The 22,577-nt window shown below is 36.0% G+C and overlaps 1 long non-coding RNA gene across 2 annotated transcripts; it reads left to right on the top strand.

The window, feature by feature from the left end:
* The first annotated feature begins 834 nt into the window (after positions 1–834).
* On the top strand, positions 835–16,231 carry LOC129239616 (uncharacterized). 2 transcript variants are annotated; one of them, XR_008581867.1, is made up of 3 exons: positions 835–1,426; positions 2,296–2,742; positions 15,802–16,231. It is a non-coding gene; the product is annotated as an uncharacterized LOC129239616 (long non-coding RNA). The 2 variants fall into 2 exon arrangements; XR_008581868.1 differs by lacking the exon at positions 15,802–16,231 and adding an exon at positions 11,474–11,584.
* The last annotated feature ends 6,346 nt before the right edge of the window (positions 16,232–22,577 follow it).

The following is a 22,577-nucleotide window of genomic DNA, read 5'->3' as shown; positions in this document are numbered from 1 at the left end:
ATGGTAAATTTGGGAATTTGTTTTAAAGCTCTTCGTGGCACTCTTCTTAAATTTACGTCGTAAAGTCATATCACGCCATGATTCAATTATTAATTAATAATTAATATTAATTTTATTATTGAATCATGATACCACGCCACTGTTTGTTTTCCTTGATTTGTTGTTATTAGTAGCGTTGCCAACTTTCCGAATGCTTATATTTTGAAAAATGAAAAATAGCAAAGAGAACCGGCTCACCGCTCACTCTCGCACTTCACGAATTGGATTTCGCTCTGCATTTATTTCGGTTTGGATGGCTTCCACTGGGTTGCTGCTTGGCTATTGGCGTTCACTTTATGTTGTTGTCTTCCGTATGCTGCAGAATAAGCATTGTAGGTTTTTTTGCGGTAGTAAATTGTTTGAAAACTTTTTGTGAGTGCAAATATATTGAATGTAAAATATCTACATAATTAGAAAACCATATATTTTATGAAACAGTGTTTAAATTTGTCTAATAACTTGGTAGTAAAATAAAACAAGAGTGTGTAATTTTTCGCAGTTGCTTAGTTACGCATTGAAAGGATAACAAACAAACAAACGACGAAAACGTGTGAAAAAGGTTTGCGGAAGGAGATGAAGGGTGGGATAAGTGCGCCGCATTGCAGTCTGGGTTTTATAGTTTTGTTTTTTTCATTGGGACTTGCTGACTGCAGCGACAAATGTTTAAAAGACACTCAATGCTGTACAATGCTGCAGTGAGAAGAAAATTCGTGGAAATACGTGCAATGCAGCTTTTCCGAACATCTGGCTGCAGTTCACGGCGGCATCCTGCCAGCAGCTGTAGTGCAAGTGAGTGACTTCTAGTACTGTGGAAAAGTTGACTATGTGTGCATTTTCCACCCGATTGTTTCTTTTTTTAATGTTTCCTCTCTTATTGTGCTAATGCAATTATTGCCAGCCATTGCCATTAGAAAGCGTTTAAGATCATTTGAAGAAAGCGAAAAAAAAACAATCATATTGCAGTAGCGAAAAATAACACGAAAAGTGTTACAAAAAGAAAGCAACTCGTTAATGTGAATTCTGTCGAAGAAATTATAGAAAATGTGCTGTAAAAATAGTGAAAAAATGAAGAAAACTAATTAGTGCAGTAGTCGCCGCAATTGTCAGTTATAGCGCAGAGTCGCAACCACCACCAACACCTTGTACAAGTACCGTTGCGTGCATCGTGGACTATCGTCGTTTTTTGTTAGCAAAAGCAGCAAATTGAGAGCATAAAAACAACAACAAAAAAACTCATTTACAAAGCTGAGTAAAAGTGCCGTTTGCCAAAGTCACCATTGCTACTTTCATCAATTTTTGTATTTTGTATTGTGCTTTTAATTTTTATTTTTGACCGCATTGCAATGCGTTTTGTCTGCGACTTATACGCCAGCAGTCGGCTTATTAAGTAATTAAGCGCGTAATTTGTAATTAAACGCGAACGGGTGACCAACGCCAACATCACAGACAAAACAATAACAATAACGAGGAAAAAGTGTAAGGCCATCAAAGGATTGGCCACTGAAAAGGGTGACTGTGTTGTGATGAATAAGAATTTTTAAATTATTTTGTTAAACGTAATTATTTTTGTATGGTGAAAAATCTGGGAATTAACGTTGATAGAATTTAAATAAAATATTTACAAAGTTCGGGGTAGAAGTAAATATGCGTTAATGTAAATTATTTAGGAGCCCATACTGTAGCTCACCTACCTCTATCGCCATATCTCATAGCGCCCTAAATATACATATTTTTTGTTTGGAATTCACTGCTAATTCAATTTCAGTAAATTTCGAAATATATTTTATTTTATTTAGTTAATATATTTCTTGTGAGTTAATTTACATTAACAAAAAAAACATAAAATAACACTTTCTACTAAAAGGAGATAATTAGAAAAGCTTTAATGCCTAACAAAGAGCTACATAAATATATTAGACGAGAGTAAAAATAGCTCCCCTTGGCACAGATTTCCTCAAATAGCTGTGACAACAAAATCTTACAACTGTAACAATAAAAGAACGAATAAAAACGAACAAACTATACAAACAAATTGCATACATACATATGCATGGACATATACATACATATGTATTACAGCTAGCAGAAGCGCAGTTAATTTATATTTATAGATTTCCCTGCGGTTCTGATTAAATGAGAAGAAGCTGTGACTAACAAATAAAATTTAAAACAAAAACACACACTTCCAATGAAAAATGTATAAAAAAAACAGCTTACATCTTTGGCAGAAAAGAAATATAAAAATACTTTTAATAGATGTATTTATAGGTTTCCCTGCGGCTGTTGAAAAAGTAGTTTTGCACCACCTTAATAAGTAAAAACAACAAAACGAAAAACCTCAAAAAAATTTTAAACTTTTGACACTAACAGATTTCCCTGCAAGTGCAGACTAAGTGAAAATGTCCGCGACAAAAAAAATAAAAGAAAATAAACATTTTTGACAAAAATTCACTAAAAGACGAAAAGCTCTGCCTAAAAAATTTCTTAGATCGTATAAATGAACTAATGCTGATGACAAATTACAAAAAAAAAAAAAATAATAATTGACAAAACAAAAGTGGATTTTGACAAAAATAAAATTGAACTACCGCCGAACTTGATCAGATAAATTCAAGAAGCAGTGAGAAACTATACAAAATTTAAAAGAAGCATCTTTGTACGAGTCCACGGTTGTGCTGCCCGCTTTGTGATTTCAACTTCAAGGTAAGTTTTTGCTCCGCCAAGTTCCCTGCTCACCTATGTACTTCCCAAACCAAATGGCAAAAAAACCTAATTTTGGAACTAAGTATGTGCATATGTAATTTACATGGTATTTCATTAAATTACAAAAAAAAAAAGACGTAGGCGTAGTTAATTATTACCTCTGTAGTGTAGGAGGAGGATTGAAGTTTGAATTCAGAATTTTCGTAAGAGCAGAAATATGTTTGATGGAAAAGTTTTGGGATTTACAAATAAAATTTCGTCACCAATAAGTAAAATAATTGGAATAAATATTCACAAAAGTAAACATGTCGGCAGCAACCATTCTACCTCCCAGGCATATAACTCACTTTAGCCAGACCTTAATCGACATACATCGGTAATCACGGATCAAAATAGGCCACCTGTTGTAGGCGAAAAACCAAAAACCAGATTTGCTGGCCAAAACTCAAAAAATTAAGTAATTGATTCAAAATTTCTTACTCGAGGGTTGTCGGGGTCGCTGATTACGAATTTGATCTTAAAATTTTGAAAATCCACCCCTATTGGCCACCCCCTCACGTGAAATAGCGTATATTCTAGAACATAATCAAGATGCATGTTAATTTATGTTTTCAGGGTCGCTGATTACGAATTTGATCTTAAAATTTTGAAAATCCACCCCCTTTCCACCCCTATTGGCCACCCCCTCACGTGAAATAGCGTATATTCAAGAACATAATCAAGATGCATGTAAATTTATATGTTTTCGGGGTCGCAAGGTAGCAAGTGGTAGCAGCTGAATCTTGTTTTATTCAGTAACCATTACTTTTTTGAGTAACCTTTAATGGGTTTCAAAGCAGCATATGACGGCGTTGTATTTACTATACAGTTTGAAAACTCAAATTTTATAAAAAAAATTGCAAAAAATGTATCTACGTATTGCTGCAGCTAAAAATTTTGTGTCGAGGTATTGATATGTACTAAAGATTTCTCGTATTTTACTAACCTTCCGAAGATGATTCCATTTGGTTTTGTTCAATTTACTCCATTACAAAATCTTTCAAATGTGTACAACTTTCACTATTCATCGACAGTAATACGATGCTCAGACGAAGGCCACGTTGCGACTGAAAATACAGAGGATACTTAGGGTACAGGACGTTGCTATGAACGGTTTTGACTAATCAAGGCATTACTGTAGCCAACCCAAAGACAAAAAAACTCTATCTAGAAACTTTTTTTTTCGACTTTTGGCCAGCTTTTTGGGAATCGGCCGAACTGTGGCGCGGGTCGAATGACGGGAAAAATGGTAATGTGGCAAGTAAAGTTTCCATCTGTACAGCATGGGCCACGACTAAGCCAGTATGAGTTTTTCAAATGAAAAAAGGGCTTAAAGTTCCAGCAAACTCCTCCGATGCTCACTTGAGCTCATCTAACATCCTTCTTGTTCTAGTCCGACTTCGCATTTCATGGGCAAACCGTAAGCAGACCTCGATCTCAATACTTGACAGTCTGTCTGGCATTAGCAGAGGTCAGTAATGTAAAATAGTGGAAAAATGCAAAAATATGCAAAAATTTCGCATAAAAAATATAAATTTACGCTTAGTTTGTTTTTCTTGTCTTTTTATTTTTTTGGAGATGTTTTTGGAGCTTAAGCTTCCAAACGATTAAGTTTAAAAAACGAGCCATACGAACTTATTAGGTACCGGTTTTTGTTTTAGATATTCATTCGTCTTTTTTTCTCAAAGTTTGGTCATTTTTTAAAACCTTTCCGTCTGTCTTTAACGCTGAGGTGGTTCACCTACTTTGTTTAACAAGAAATTTGGCATAAATCTATCCGCCTTACCTACCCCCACTTCGGTTCAGCTACGCCTATGAATACCTTGTTATACTATTAATCTTTACCTTTTTCACATCTTCAATTGTCACACACATTAGTACATGCCAGGTTCCCCTCCCAGTTTCCTCTTCCATGCCTCCTTTCCATCCACTTTCTACGTTCCCTCCACATCCAATTTAAAATGCATTAATTATATAATTTGGCATTCAGCCGCTGTCGCATTCAAATATTGTACAAAGCGTGCGCGTCCATGGGTATGTACATGCCATACACTCAAGTATGTATGAGTGTGTATACATAATAGAAATTTTCTAATTTACAACGCCTCATCTTCACCATCATCGCTATCCGCACTGCCATAGCCAGTATGTTATCATCGTCTCAGCATCGCGAAATAAATTGTATGTATTTAACTTTAACGCGAGACCGATCGCAGAATGCCACCTTCGCCCCAACCATCTGCTTTCGCCCTCTGCCGTTCACTTCAACTTCACCAGTTTGTCCATTCTATAGTTCATTACAGTTCAGTGGGGTATCACCAACCGCCACGCTCGCTCTGCAGCTTCCCTACAAAATAGCTCCAAATGCCACAACAATAAATAGTAACAGCTGCTCTGCTTTTTGCTTTATTGTTATTGTTTGGATTGTTGTGGCTACAGTTTCTGCTTCGCCATATGCCAACCAGCGGCTGTTCACTTTCACAGATACAAACTATGTGTGTAGTTGAGTGAGTATTGGAGGCGACAACAACTGACTAACTGCCTTGAAATTGCATTCAAATCATTTATTTCCATTTTGTGTTTTGCTTTCTTTTGCTAAAATTCCCTTGCCTTTCGCTTTCTTACTTTGTTGTCCAAAGATTTTGTTACTTTTCATCGCTGTTGTTATTGCTATACACATCTTGGTTCAAGTAGGTACTATGTAGAAAAAAAGATGTAGAGTACGCAATTTTTTGCATTTGAAGTGAATTTAAATTGCTAAACATGAATAACGACAAAAAAATGGTAATAGAAAAAATTGACGAATATAAACACTACACATTCAACATAGATTTTCTTGTAAAAGTTAACAATAACAAACATACGAGTATAGCAATAACAGCAAAGTTACTACGATTTGACGGGGAACAAATCGCCTTTAGCCAATCAAACGAACTTCGTAACATTGCATAGGTATGTAATGTAACAGGCCTCTACTTTTGCAGCTCATAATTACACAAATGCAAATAAAAAAGAGAGAGTGTGTGATATATATTGCAGGTCACACACTAATCAATAATACATGTATATGTGCGAATATATGTATGAGTGTATGCATAAAAGTGAAGAGTGTAATACAGGCAGGCACAAAAAATAGTATCCATGTAGGCTTCAGAAATTTCTGCACCACTTCTCAGCTACTTGTATAGCAACAAATGTGTTGACCCAAATGCAGTTACTTAATATGCATACTTCAAGGCTGAAAGGTCAGTTTCTAGGTGGCTACAAATATTTACTGGGTTAAAGGGTCAAAGGGCATTGTGGTGCTTGTAGAAAAATTTGTTCACGCACAAAGAAAATTTGAGGTCACAACGAGTGTGTTTTTTTATTTTCCTTATGGTCCATTTGTTTTGTATCAGAATTGATGAAATAGATGCAAAGAAAATGACTAAGGGCTGAGAAGATTTTGTTGTATGTTGTTGTTCAATAGGTGCGCCTCAACTTTTTTCCGATAGGGAGGGCGAACGACGCAATATTTTTTATTTTTCGCTTGTCATTTGTAAACTTCATTAGTATACATTTCATCATGGAACGCTACCCACTTGAGCAACGATTGCAAATCGTGCAAATTTTTTATGAAAATAATCGTTCTGTTGCTGCTACTTTAAGAGCATTACGGCCATTTTACGGTCCATTTAACAAGCCGTCCCGTTTTGGGGTTATGTGAAGTCATTGGTCTACAGTAACAAGCCGGCGACGATTTGTGAGCTCAGAGCCAATATTGAACGCGAAATTGCTGGAATTTCGGCCGATTTATGCAAAAGAGTGGTCGAAAATTGGGTTCAACGATTGGACTTCGTAAAACGTGCACGCGGTGGTCATGCAAAAGAAATCGAATTTCATACTTAAATGTATATGTTCAAACTCGATAATAAAAAAAAATTAGTTAAAAAAGTCAAACCGTTTGTGTTTTATTCAAAAAAGTTCAAAAGTTGAAGCGCTCTTACTGAAAAACCCTTTAAAGGTGACAGAAAATTTTTATTTTGCAAAAACTTCGCCAAGTAAACATTTTTTTATTTTATTTTTTTAAATAATTTTTTTTATTTTTAATGGTTATATAATGGTTTCGGTTATATAATTTTTTCAAAACATTCTATGTCGTCAACATTTTTGACACAAAAAATTGCATAGCACATTTATTTATTTAAATTTAAGTTATTTTATTGCCAGTTTTTCTGTAAAAAAAACTAAATTTCATGGCAAGCATCCATATGTGGCTTGTCACAACTTGTGGCATGAATTCCACCATAGCACAAACACCAGCCATACAACATGTTTGTCCAGTTCCGTTAGTTGCAAACGTAGCGGAAAAGAAATGGGGAAATCCATGTGGAAAACACATCAAAATAGTAAAAAAAAAATTGCAGAAAAAGCAAAATAGTAGAGAAACCAAAGCATAAAAATATGTGGAAAAATTTTAAATATTTGCGCCTCAGTGACTTCGAACACTCGACGGCAACACAACGTTTTCATCTAACGGCAAATGCCAACGGAAGATAGTGGAAGCAACCAAAAGTGTTGCTGCGGCTAAGAAGTGCGACCGGCCCTCTTCAACACACGGGCGGCTAAAGCTTCCACGGTTGTTTGTTCGCCACCAGTTCGCTTGACTGCTTTGGGTGCCACCAGCTGGTGCGCATGCGCGACGCCACAAGCGAGCTAACAGCTAGTTTGCGAACCAGCCGAAAAGGCAGCAAGAAAGAAGGGGAAAGCACACCACCAATGCCAAATTATCAAATACTTTTTTTAATTAAAAATTTCTTGATTGCATTTTTTTATAAAAAAAAAAATCAAATGAAGATGATATATCGCCCTGTTGTTGTTGGCATGTGCAGAATTCTTAACGATTTTCCGCTCGCATGTTCAACTGCTGGGTTGTTGGGAGGTTTCACTTCGCGACGCAGCCGAAAACCACAAAGCGAAAAATGTAGCAAATATTTCAAATAAAAAAGTACAACAAAATTCGCTATTGTGCTATATAAATATGCATGTGTGAACACACATTTATTATTATCGTCAGCCAGAAGCCACCGGTGACTTTAAGAACATCAGGTGCTGAATATGACCAGAGCCACCTTTTGCTATGTCGAAGATGGACTAAAGGAGTTAAATGTGCATGGTCTAGCATTTCAATTGCGCTTACCATCAAAATTTAAACAAAGAACCAAGAAATAAAAGCAAACGGAAGAAATGTGTGATTCTTCCGCTTAAAAAATAACAAAAAATAGTACAGTTAATGAAGCTTATTTTGGCTTCATGTAATTGAAATAACAAAAATGTTCCACAGCCGTTGGGCGCTTTCACAAAAACAAAAATACAATAACTATGCGTAATAATCAACGATAAAGACAGCATTACGCGACGTAATTACTAAGTTACGGTTAAGAACTTTAGACTGAGTAGCAAATGGAAGCAAAAGTGTCAAAAACGTGTCAATTTTTAAGCAAGTAACTTTTAACTAAAAATACATAAGGGGAGTTAGGAGGGGAAAAAGCGCATAATGAAAACACTGAAAAATAATAAAGAAGTGGCTTTAGTGTTTTTAAAAATATGCTCCTCGATAGTTAATACACTTCTGCTTTCACTTGAACCAATTTTCCAAGCACTTTTGCCACTCAGAAGTGTATACCCCCAAAATGAGCTGTCCAAAAGCTTAAACAGCTATATACTTCAATCGTTGAAAAACGTTGATCTTGCATTTTATTTTTTACATTCGGGCCCAAAAAGAACTCATTAGGTGCGAAATCAGAGCTATTCGGCATAGAATCCATTAATTCGATCTTTTGAGTGCTCAAAAACTCTTGTTTGAGCCGAAACGTGAGAGCTCTCATTGGCTTGGTGAAGAATGATTCGTCTTTTTTCCTTTAACTCCTATAAATACCCTTATGCCCTCTTTTGAGTAGGCACCTCTCTTGGGCGAAAAAAACTGCCTGACGGTGAGCGTCCGCTCAGGAGAGGCTTCACTGCATGTATTTAATATTAACAAAAAATTAGAGTATTTTTGGTACTTAATCAATGATTTTAGAATTTCTTAAGAAATTTCCGAATACGCTTATCAGTCGTTCGAAAAGCGTATACTTTGAGTTCACCTTAAAAAACCTGTTAGTAATCATAGAGGCATAAAATGATTTCTTTTCACGAAAAAAAAACAAGTGCATTTTTAAGCATTTTATACTCGTTAATGTACATAGATTTTTATTGTTTTTGTTTTACTTGTAGTTGCAGCACATTTTTCTATCCTTTCTTCGTCAGAAAAGTGGACAACTTACTTGTTGTTGCTGTAACTTGTAAAACTAGTCGACATGTTAGTGCGTCAACTGCAAAAACAGCATCGTCAACAACAACAACAACAACAAGAATACAACGACTACAATGTACTAGTATTCACATATGCGCGAGCAAGGCGTTTTTGTTGTATTATACATAGTATTGCTTGGTTGAAAAAAAAGAAGCAACAATACTTCAGGCAACAACAATAGAGTCATGCGTTTGCACATCTTTCAAAGCATAAAAGTTGAAAAACTACAACAACAAAAGAATCATTGTAACAGCACCCAGTTTTGTGCGCTTGTATTCATAACAAGTTCGTTCAATAGATTGTTCCGTCTGTCCGCAGTTCTCGTATTGTTGCGTTGCAGTTTTATTTATTTATTTATTTTTTTTTTTGAAATTGTCATAACTAGGGGCAAACCCTAGAATAATGGAAAAACATAGAAATATGATTCTTATAAAAAGATTGGGAAAATATGATATCATAGAGGGAAATTTGAGCTTAAATTTTTACGCATTTTTAGTTCTAGCAGCTTTACAAACTACATGGGATGTGTTTTACTGTGATTTTAATATACCTCATCAGAATTTATTGATATATGTATATGTACATATATTATATATACCGCATAATTTGATTGTAGCGCGCAATAGCTGCTCCACCGCCCCGTACATCGTCCAATTGCCTGCATGGCTTCCTCTTTTGCGCAATTCTTCTCACGCTATTGACCAACTGATTGCAATCGATCTGTTGCGTCGCCAGAGATTTGCAATAAAGATCAATGATCAACAGACTACCAACCAACCGGCAGCTACTGCATTGCGTTTCGCCTATTTTCCGTACCTTCACATGCATGGCTCTCCTATTCACTTAAAGCATGCATTTTATTTTACTTACTTATGTTTTTTGCCTTAGTGTGCATATACAAGCGCATATTCGGGATTTCTTTTTTCTTGCTGGCCTATGTTTCAGCGAACTCCTTCGCTGTACTCGTAGCAGCCCTGTGCAATTCCTTGCACTCCACCCCGCTCTTAGCTCGCGCTATGGTGCCTGTTTTATTGTCTGTAATATCATAGCAGTAAGCTCAGTTATTTTTCCAATGCATGCACTCACATATTTGATTTCTTATTCGAATTGTTGGTATAGTGTTGCACAATGTTTTATTTTTTTATTACTGTTTTTTATTCAAGGTATGCATGTGTTGTTGCTGTAGTGCTAGTGGAGGCAATTGTCATACATAATCGTTACTTGTTACGTTTGCATTTGTTGTCTGTTGTTGTTGTAGCTGCTGCCTACTTACCTGCGAGTACGATTGCTTTGTTTTGTCTGTTGACAGTAGTCTTACATTGTTTACTGTAATACTTTTGTAGTTTGTTATTGTTGTTAATTTCCTCGGATTCAGCAAAGAGTTCCTTGGTTCTGCGAGCGGATTTTGTTACATAGTAAATACAATAAAAAAATGCAAAATGGCCTATTCAAGCTGATTTAGAAAATTAATCAGCTATAAATAAAATTTGCTCTGAAAAGAAAAGGTATGAAATAATTGTTTTGCAATTTACAATCATTTCGAATGACGTATTTCAGAAATTGTTTTCAAATGCGCTATACTTACATACATATGCAAAGCATGAAAAATCCAATGTAACCAAATCAAATACTTTTTTCTATAAAACGTAATGAAATGCCATTTATCAAAGATCAAATTCATAGATTTGACGAATTAAGATTTATTAAATTAATTTCAAAATAATTAAATTTCCGTTTTTAGTTTCAAACAATTATCGGTTATTTTAGATTATATTAGGTATTTTGGAGATTTATGTGGAATGCTTTGTAGCAAAATAAATGCAACTCATCATGATTTCAAACGGTCTCGGGCAAAAATGGTCAATCGGAAAGGCATGTGTAAGTGAAAAATGTCATCCAATTCTGAAGGCCGAATTTCTAAAGCACGGAGAATTATCATCCATTCGTTAGGATATATCAAAAGCGTTAAAAAGTTGTGCTCTGAGGCCAAGAATGATTAACCCTTTGTTCTGCTCCATCCAGATTGAATTTTTTGTCATCGCTAAAAAGACCGCTAAGAAAGAATTCACAATTGTTAGTGAATATCGGCACTATGTATCGACTCAAAGCCATAAGCTTTCATAGGTTGGAGTGCCATGAAACTATGTTTCATTTTAAAACTATCCTTTATTATTTGTAGTATTCCATTTAGTGTTATGTATGTTAATGCCCGTATAATGTCATATTTGTCTGCTCCTAGTTTTGATTTTTGTTCTTTCACAAGCTAAAAATAAATGATCTTATATGAATACCCTACTTAACAGAAAATACCGCCAGTGGCTCTATTTAGTTGCACATTTCTGTATCTTTTGCTTCTAGTATACTGAAATGGAGTGCGTGGACTGTTACGGTTCTAGCAATGCATCCGCTTACTTTTTTAAATAAAAAATCGACAATAACAACCAACAGAACTTCAAAAAAACAATAAGCAAACTATGTACATTCGCAAACCAGTTAAAATAAGCCAACGGCAAAGTTGCTTTTAGTCATGAAAATAGCTGAAAAATATTAACACACTAAAATATAAAAGAAATACAAAGACAAAAGTAAACAAACCTAAAAAGAAAATCTAAAAGTACCGCTTGATATTACTATTCTTGTGTTGGATTTTTTTTATTGCTGCATGCTTTGCAACTTCAGCAATTGCACGTTTCAATCAACACCAATCGGCACCAATATAAGGCCTCGACAACAACAAGAACAATAAAGCAAAAAACAAAGAAAAACGTGCAATACATGTAAGAAGCTCAATAGCAACAACAAAGTTTTGAGAGATACAGCTATTTAATAATACCCACAATACCACTAATAACAGTACAAAATAGTAGCAACAACCTCTGCAAAGATGGGGACGCCAATAAAAACAATCAATGAAACGAAACAAATAAAAACCAAAGTAACAACAACTTGCGGAAAATGCTTGCAGAGTATTTGATGGAGAGCAACGAAAAAGCTGAGCGCGCGCAAATAGAAAAAGATTTTTTTGCGAGAGTTTAAGAGAGAGGGGACAACAGAGAGAGTGCGCGCTTTGGCTTGCATTTAATTGCACTTGCCAATTGGAACAGGCTGCTGACTGCAGCGCAAGGTTTACGCTTTTTTGTTAACGTATGCATGACTACAGAGATCGTCAGTTATTGACTAACTCGCAAAATGTTGAAGCATATATAGGTAAATAATTGGGAATACGAAATTACCTGAATCTGGGTAAAGACGAATAGTGAGTGTACGAAATGTGAAGAGCAGGGAAACGGAAGTGATTGCACTGCGCAAATTTAGCTAAGGAAATGAGTTTAAACTTAACGGCATACAGTGGTGGACGAAACATTTGCAACTATTGCTCTATTATAGAATATTTACATATTTCATGGTTCAATTTTGTAGAATGTTGATTAAAAGTATTGAAAAGATCATCGTCATTTCTCATACTATCTCCTATCTGTCCGCTTATTAACCAATTCCCACAAGTTCCATTGTTCCATTACATTGCAGTTTTTTGCGTTAAACTATGATTTAACAGATTTAGGTCATTGTCCTGTTGAATGACCCGATACAAAGGCATTTCCCACTCCGCTTCTCGCAATAAGAAGTTAGTTTTTTTAAATTATGCAAGTATATGTAACTAATATTCGATCAAAATTTTTAGGTAATTTCTCTTCTTTATTGGGTTCTAGGTTGGGGAAAATTTATTTTCAAATTGTTTTAATGTTAGTTTTATCACGACATTGTGCCGATCTTATCGTATCTGTTTCTTTCATATGCTATTTTCTGTCTACGCCATTCTTCCTACGCTACGTTTTTTTCTTGTTTCCCAGTTTTTGCACTTTCTATTTTTATGATCTCCTATCAACTTTTCTTTTCATAGTTCCACCATAAATGGGAAAACGATCATTGCCCTTCGCACATATTGCGGCTTGATTGTCGCACTCACACACACATACCACCGTCGTGGTTTCAGTTCCACCACCACCCGCTTGCCTGGCTCTAACTATCTACCCGGAATTTCCTTGTAGGCGTTCTCTACTCATTCTACTCGACACGAACAGCTGTCAGAGGGCAGCAACGGCTACGGCAACAACTTTGAAGCCGCACAAGCGCTGCGGCACCAGCAATGACTAACTGATCGGCGGGCAAATAATCACAATAACTATTCAAGCAGCCATCCAGTCAGGCATCGCCTGATCTGTTTGGTGTGGTCGCATTTTGCCGCCTTTATAGCTTTTATATTTCTGGCTTCTTGTTGCCGCAACCGCCTGCTGCTCGTACAATTCGTTTTTGTCACACCACGTTTGCTATTGTAGTTGTCGTTCGCTGTTGCGGCGGCAACATTTTGCAACTCAAATGCAATTGCAACGCTACCATTTAATTTGTGTAATTAATATGCGCAGATCATCGTCGGCGCGAGCAAATGGCGATGTCTCTTCTTGTTGTCGGCGGCGGCGGCGGCGCTGCTGCAATTGAAACTTGTTTCGTGGTTGCACCATTTGAGCAATTTATTGTCGCATTAGATATTCTGTTGTTGCCAGACAATTTCGCGGGGTTTGGGTAAAACGAACCAAAGGAAAGTAAAGGAATTTTCTTTGCCTAAAGAAGATTTAAAGCCCAGGAAAACTAAGATGCCTGGATACCGCAGCAGAATATTCAATATGTCAGAATCTGGAAATTCTCGTTGGTTTGATTAGATTGGCAAGATGATCCCTAATATCGAATAGGTTAATGTAGCACGAACGGTCATTGGCGTATGAGAATTGATTGGTATGATCTTCTCGACCCGAGCACAGAGACGGCTGGTGGCTCTGGCACTAATTAGAACTTAAGACCCATTAAACGAAATTACAGACCTGCCAGAACGCCGCACTCAGGTATTCCAGTTTATGTCAATTGCTCTCTTCTGTTCTAGAAATGTCCCATTTGAGCAGTACAACCTATTGGTCGGCAAATTGTTTTTGCCGGCATGCCAGTGTAGCTGTCCTCATAAAAAACAACTGCTGAGCGTTCTCCTTTAGGCTGAGTTTACTTATTTTGTAGATTCAGTGTCAGGAGTGCCTTAAAAAATGATGTTTGCCTCCTGTCTTTCAGTCTTCCTGAACAATAAAATCGCACCTTCACGGTCACAATGCCTCCACATTCCGCATTCATATTACTGAAGTGAGTAGTTCTCCAGAGCATTGGGATGAGTTCTCTGGAGAATAACATATTTCTTGGACTATCTGTATGCTTGATAATCGTCCGAGGCTAGAAAACGTGGTCTTCCAATAGTTAGTAGACGTTTGTATTAGCAATAAACATTCTCTTCTCTCACATCTTACTTCTTCATTCCATTCTTTGCCTACGAGTATAAGTAGTCCATTTTGACATGCATAGAGACTTATGATCCAATAAATTAATTAATAAACAAGTACATCTGTCATTTTATGCCATAAACGGAAAATATTTACATTAAAAGGGGGAGCGTCATTCGAGTTGTCACATAAATTATGAAAGTTTTTTTCTCAGAATAATCCATGCATATGTACATATGCACACCCTCTATTCCAAAAAAAAACGAACTTTTTACAAATAGAAACAACTGGCAAATTTGCTAACTGTGTGCACCTTTAGAAATGCGGGTTAGGATGGGAGTGACAGCGCGTTAAGTGGCTTCAATCGATTCATCGCCAAATGCAAATTCCGCATTAGTTATAGGTGAACTCGTTAAAAATTCACTCAAAATTCCCGTTCGATCGATTTTTTGGTCAACTGTCAGGTTGTGCGGCGCACATCTTGAATAGTGCTTACGAAGTTCTAAAGACTCGGCCAAAATTCGATGCTCAACTGTCTCTTGTTGATTCCCACTTCCATTTCACTGATTTTCTGATATTTTTAAAGGAAACACGCACTTGTTTCAATGCCACTAAGGGGTTTTTTCACGCGATTGAAATTGTTTATGGCACTTTAAGCGGTGCGTACGGGATAAACAATCCGCAGTGCGTTCCAGTGAAATATTAAACAAAAATCAGTCGCTGCTCTTTGTTTGAAGTTCATTTCTCAACTAGAGTGAAAAATATACATATCGCTCATTTGCTGCAACGTCGTCATAACTCAAAAATCGTAAAATTTTAGTTAACATCACTAATGTATCGGAAATAATATGTTTGATTAACTGACAAAGTGTTATATCCGAAGTTTTAACATTTCACGCAGCATCGCGATAGATGCCTTTCGCTCTAATTACATATCCTATTGCGTCGTATTTGCAACAACGTATTATCTCAGTTGTGCGTCGGCTTTTGTGTGGTTAACATCGTGAAGTTCTCTAGAAAAGTTTCATATTTCGTTTTGTGACAATATTAATAAAAGGTAAGTTCACTTTTATATCTCTTTCTCTATCGTGTATATTGCATTATTTTAAGATATGACGTTGTGCATGTAAAAATTTGAGTGAACTCCTGTAGTGTTTTTGAGTGTTATGACGTTTTTGCAGAAAATAATAATTTTTATTTCAGTACTATTTTGTCTTGAAACACTATTACAAATAAGATGTATTAGTGAAGCAATAGTTTATTAAAGAACTATTCACTGTTATGACATTCTTGCACTAAATATTTTTTAAGTATAAATTATTTGCTATGAATCATTTCCATTTATGTCAGTATTGTTGTCATTTTCAGACAAAAAATAATGGAAACTAATTCTCCATCCGCCAAAATGGTGGGAATGGCTTTAAAAAACAAGATGGAAAGGGTAAAGAATGCCAGATAAAAAGTACATGTACAGTGAATTTTGTTGAAATGAAATCAGACTCATTAAGCTCGAGCTCATTTTCTGAGGATGGTGACGATTCCGTACGTGATACCACATACATTCCACCCGATATTGTCAGTAAGAGTAACAGTCACTGCGAACCAAATTCAATATCAGACAGTTCTGAGGCTAACACAACCGATGTCGAAACTCCGATGATTTTAACTAGTCCACGAAAACGAATTTAAGGTGGCAAATAATATCATTAAAAAGAAAAACATGAAGGATATTACAATGACAAGAGCATTTTATACAAAACCTCAGATAGCGGACCGCAAAAAAAGATCTGCTAGAATTGATACAGAAAAATCACATTCCTAAATATTATAGACCTTTTTACGAGCAATTGTAATCCTTATTCAATTCATTTTTTTATTTAAAATGAATATTATTTTTTACGTGAATTTATGTTTGTTTATTTTTGTACCTGAAGTAATATGTTAATTTTTATGTTACAATAAAATATGCAATGAATGCAATAAATTTTATTTAATATCCATATTTTTGTCTCTTATAATGTTTAGTAAGGTGCAAATATAATACAGTCACAAGTCAGAATTTGCAATAGATTTTCATAAAACTTTTTGTTATTTGCAGTAACGTCACAATTTTAATTATGTCAGACCATAAAACCTATTTTTGCAGCAACAACGTCATAAGAAAAACTCGGAGTACTTTTGAAGCTACAGAAAAAAGTCCATTATACATTTCAACCTTTAATTTACATATACGTCTTAACCAGATGCTAATAGGTCTATCGATAAGTTCGTGCGGTTTTACAACAGATGGCGTAACTTGATTATTATTCCATCGATCCACATTTCCAAACATTCATTGGAGAGCTACTGTCGTAAGGCACAAACGTCAGTATAAGTTTTTTATTTGAAGCGTAAACAACAATATTTTTACCACACTTGAAAATGTCGAATTTCGTGCCAAATAATGTGTTTTTGCGGGGAATTCTTCTTCATTATTTTAATATGAAGAAAAAAGCAGCCGAAAGTCATCGTATCTTGGTGGAAGTTTATGGTGAGCATGCTCTAGCTGAGCGAACGTGCCAGAAGTGGTTTGCACGCTTTAAAAGTGGTGATTTTGGCTTGGAAGACGAAGAACGCGAGGGTGCGCCGCCAAAGTTCATGGATACCGAATTGGAGGAATTGCTCGATCAAGATCCGGCTCAAACGCAAGAAGAGGTTGCAAAAACTTTGGGAGTTGATCAATCAACCATTTCCAAACGTTTAAAAGCCATGGGAATGATCCGAAAGGTAGGCCATTGGGTGCCGTATGAATTGAAGCCAAGAGACGTTGAACGCCGTTTTATGGCATGCGAACAACTGCTTCAACGGCACAAAAGAAAGGGTTTTTTGCATCGAATTGTGACTGGCGATGAAAAGTGGGTCCATTACGACAATCCAAAACGTCGGGCAACGTATGGATACCCTGGCCATGCTTCAACATCGACGTCGGCGCAGAATATTCATGGCCTGAAGGTTATGCTGTGTATCTGGTGGGACCAGCTGGGTGTTGTGTATTATGAGCTACTGAAACCGAATGAAACGATTACGGGGGATGTCTACCGACGACAATTGATGCGTTTGAGCCGAGCACTGCGAGAAAAACGGCCGCAATACGCCGATAGACACGACAAAGTTATTTTGCAACATGACAATGCTCGGCCACATGTTGCACAAGTGGTCAAAACATACTTAGAAACGCTCAAATGGGATGTCCTACCCCACCCGCCGTATAGTCCAGACCTTGCGCCATCCGATTACTATCTCTTCCGATCGATGCAACATGGCCTGGCTGACCAGCACTTCCGTAATTACGATGAAGTCAAAAAATGGATCGATTCGTGGATTGCGGCAAAACCGACCGAATTTTTCACAAAGGGAATCCGTGAATTGCCAGAAAGATGGGAAAAAGTAGTAGTAAGCGATGGACAATACTTTGAATATTAAATTTGTAACCATTTTACGTCAATAAAGTTTCAAATTTCGAAAAAAAACCGCACGAACTTAAACATAGTCCTATTATTTCAGCAAATTTAACCATAATTTTCTTTTCATATACAATTTTAATATATATTAAACAATTTAAAAACTGAAAAATGGGTCTCCTGTAAAATCACAATTTTTGAGTTATGACGACGTTGCAGCAAATGAGCGATATGTGTTTGCTAACAAGCCTGACACATTAACTAAAGTTCTTATATCTGCAGCCAATATCATATGGCGGCCGCCGTAGCCGAGTGGGTTGGTGCGTGACTACCATTCGGTATTCACAGAGAGAACGTTGGTTCGAATCTCGGGGAAACACCAAAATGAAGAAAAAGTTTTTTTAGTAGCGGTCGACCCTCGGAAGGCAATGGCAAACCTCCGAGTGTATTTCTGCCATGAAAAAGCTCCTCATAAAAAATAACTGCCGTTCGGAATCGACTTGAAACTGTGGCTCCCTCCATTTGTGGAACAACTTCAAGACGCACACCACATATAGGAGGAGGAGCTCGGCCAAATACCCAAAAACGGTACGCGCCAATATATTTATATATATATGTATATATATATCATATGGCGATGCTGGACTTTTACATGGTAAAAAAAAATGTCTCAAAGCGAAAAAATTTCTGTTTTGTTGTTTTGGAAAAGAGGGTGGATGTATGCATTTATGTACGTTAGGGCGTCTCAGCAGAAAAAACTTGCTGTTTTTCCTTCAAAATTGTAAAATTTATTATATTCTAAGACTTACGCCGGAATATTTTGGAAATTATTGAGATTTACGTGAGCTGGACCGATATTAAAATATTTAAAAAAATTTAGTTTTTGTTTTAAATTAAATAAGTTTTTGAAAATAACTATTTTTTTAATTATTGTATTTGAGCTCAGAAGAGTTAAAGCTTAAAAGGTCTGCATAAAAATGTTTAAAAAATGTATCATCAGAATCAAAATAATGACATTTTTGCAGGTACTTTCAATTCGCCCACTAAAATTTTAATTTTTTTCCGAATTATTTTGTCTCAAGATATAATACATTTTATAATGACGATAGTACCGTTTTTTTTATGGAAAGTGTTGCACCCTATGTGTATATATGCAAATTAAAAAAAAAAGTAATTTAAAACAGCGCTTTCGTTAAGCAAATAAAGTTATTCGAAGCAAAAAATAGAATTTCGTTATAAAAAAGATATGAAAAAAAAGAAAATTTGCGCGAATACAGAAAAAAAACAACAAATAAATTACCAACTACTAGCGCAATAAAACTATTTACGTATTGTACAGGCATACAGTTACTCTAAATAATGATCGTGAGTGTGGGTTTCATTTGCGCCGCAGCGTGCTTGTTGTTGGTGGAATAGCATCAATACATTTGAAAATGTCAGGTCTGTATGTTCTATCAATAATTTGAGCAACTGTACCATGCATGCAGGCATTTTCAACGCCCCTTTCCTTACACTGTGAAGGAATATAAAATGCAAATAGTAATTAAAATGCAAAACGTGTTCCATAATTTTTTTTTGCAAGTTGAATTGATTTGAATTTGTTACTTTATTTGTAGTTTTGCTGCATGAGCGCATATACAGGGTCTTGCAAGATCGCGCTTCTTTTTTGGTAGTGTTTTGCGGCCAACGTAGCCGAATGGGTTGGTGCATGACTACCATTCGGGAGTGCGAAGGTTCGAGTCTCCGTGCATGACACACCAAAAGGATAGAAAAAGTTTTTTCTAATAGCGGTCGCCTTTCGACAGGTAATGGCAAACCTTCGAGTGTATTTCTGCCATGAGAAAGCTCCTCATAAAAACCTTTTGCCATTCCGAGTTGGCTTCTTTTTTTTTGTTTTGACAGCTGTCACAATTCGATGGCGTCTCTTTGTGCAGTGCAATTTATTGAATTAAATAAAATCCACTGCGGAAATGCAGAATCTAAGGAAGCTACATTTTGCGAATTTTCATCTTCTCAGATCGCAGATTTGTACTCAGTAAACCAAATTGCTGTACTCGGTCGATTTTTCTTCGGAAATTCAGCTGGTAACGCGTCAACGGATTGCGATATTGCGATATGTTAACAACGGTTATTTGATCTTTCGCTATTGGCATAGATATTAACGATATGTGATTGCAATTCCCGGGAAGGAAAATTTCTCGTGCCAAAGATGGAGTTTGTGTAAATAAACCCAAAGCAATTGAGGCTTATAGAGATAAGATTTGTTACAAAATTACCATAAATAACGAAAATTTCACCACGTTTCGGATAACGAATTTATATTCAAAATTCAAATGTATCTCATTAGATTTTTAAAAGTAAATTCGCACTTGAACCACCCTATAGTGTGTTTACATGAATAATTTCATTCGAAAGCGTTTGTCTAAATGTCACTCGTTCGTTAACAGAGAATTCTACTAAGAATAGCGCTACATATTTTTTCTCAAGCCACTTTTTGTTGCTTTTGCCTTTGTTTTCGTCAATACAAGTTTCAATTAATAACATTACTACTAATAAATAATTAAACAGCGTGTTTGTTTACCTATGTTTTCAATGTATTAATTAAAATTTAATTATACCCCTTCAAGCTCGGGAATGTGAATACATTTAACGATGCTATAAATAATTTTCAACTATTTTGTGTGATTTATTTACCTATGCGCAAGTTAAGGGTATTTACTAGAGGAGCCACTCACTGCAAATTACGCTAAATAAATATTTCTATGTAATTATATGAAAAGTGCAATTATGGAAATATGGATAAAAAATTCTTAGAATTTATATAAACATTTTCTAAAATTCCAACTTACGGCAATTATTTGATTATATTTTTAAATTTCTTTTCAGTCTGTGTGTCTGCTTAGTTTTTGTATGGATATTAAATATATCGAACAAATGTAAATTTTTGATACTTTAGCCAATCCACAAGAAGCTTGATGCTGTTATATGTCGTATCGATCTTCTTACTTTTACTTATAAGATTCCAACGAATGTTTTGTGCGAAAAACTAAAGCCACTCATTGAGCCGCCTTATCAGCGCGGCTGCAGATTTGGTTGTTTGAGCGGCTTCCGCTTAAATTCATTCCCGCCTATAAGTATGCCGCAAGTTCTATTTTTGTCTGTCACATCAGTTGCCAAGCAGATCGTTGTATCTTATGAAATGGTAAATTTAAACCATACAACACTGTGTACATACACATGGTAGAAAAAGTCTGCGTTCACCCACTGTTATAAAGTATTAAAATAATTTAACGTGTTTATCTTAAAACTCTCAGTTATTTCTTTTCACTTATTTCAAAGAAAATTATTCGTAGAGGGTATGAACAAATTTTTTTGGAGTTTGAGCTGCGTCCTGTTCAGATAACGGGATTGTAGTACAGTTTCTTAAATAGGCTGAGCAGAAAAGGTGTGCGTTCATTTCGAATAGTGACGATTATTTGCATGGCAATTACGTTAAATTTAATTTTAAATCATTCATGTAGTTGACGCGGTTAAGAACAAATCTAAAGAGGGAAAAATTGATATTAGAAATACATTTTTTGTTACTATGGACCAAAGGCGAAAAGAAATAGATATTGGCGAAAGGAAAATCATTGTAAGTTTGTGGCAAAATAGTAAGAGCTATCGGGAAATCGCGAAAATTGTTGGGAGGCAATACTCCTCGGTCCAAAGAGTGATAAACAACTTCAAGCAAACGAATTGTTTGGAGTCTAAGCCTCGTTCTGGGCGTCCAAAAAAACTGACGGAAAGAGAAGAACGCAACATAACTATTCTTGTGAAGTCTAATCCACGACTAACAGCAAGCCAAATTTCAAAAGGCATAGAAGTAAAATACCAAAAGAAAGTACATCCAGATACAGTAAGAAAAATTCTAAAAAGAATCGGATTTAACGGCAGAGTGGCCCAAAAAAAACCCTTCATATCGCGAGTAAATCGACTTAAGTGGATGGCTTTCGCCAAGGAATACGTAAACAAGCCACCTGAGTTTTGGAATAGTGTGATTTTTTCAGATGAGAGCAAGTTTTGCATTTTCAGGATAAAAGGTCGTAAAATTATTTGGAGGAAAAACGGAACGGCACTTGGAAAGTAAAATCTGGTACCTACGGTAAAGCATCGGGGAGGAGGTGCCATGATATGGGGGTGTGTGGCTAGTTCGGGCGTTGGAAATATACAGTTTATTGAGTCGATAATGAACAGACATGATTATCTCGATATTTTAAAAACGAATTTGAGAGAAAGTGCAATCAAACTGGGACTCGGTGAAAGATTTGTTTTCCAACAGGACAACGACCCGAAACACACAGCAGAGATTGTTAGGTTGTGGTTTTTGTATAATGTTCCACAACAACTTCGCACACGCCCACAATCACCTGACCTTAACCCCATTGAGCACTTATGGGACGTTCTAGAAGAAAAAATACGAGAGCGTACAATAACTAGCAAGGAAATGCTTAAGAACGCGCTTAAAGAGGAATGGGAAGCCATAAGTCCAGAAATAACAGCCAAACTAGTTGGATCAATGAAAAGACGCCTTCTAGAAGTCATAAAAAGGCGTGAATATCCAAATAGCTATTAATTTTAAAACATTTCTATGATCTTAAGCCTTTTATTTTATTATTATTGATGTGAACGCAAACTTTTTCCGTTTAGTTTGAATGGCCTTTT

Source organism: Anastrepha obliqua, chromosome 2 (genome assembly GCF_027943255.1).
Source record: "Anastrepha obliqua isolate idAnaObli1 chromosome 2, idAnaObli1_1.0, whole genome shotgun sequence".
Taxonomy (NCBI): domain Eukaryota; kingdom Metazoa; phylum Arthropoda; class Insecta; order Diptera; family Tephritidae; genus Anastrepha; species Anastrepha obliqua.
This window is presented reverse-complemented; position numbering and strand designations above follow the sequence as displayed.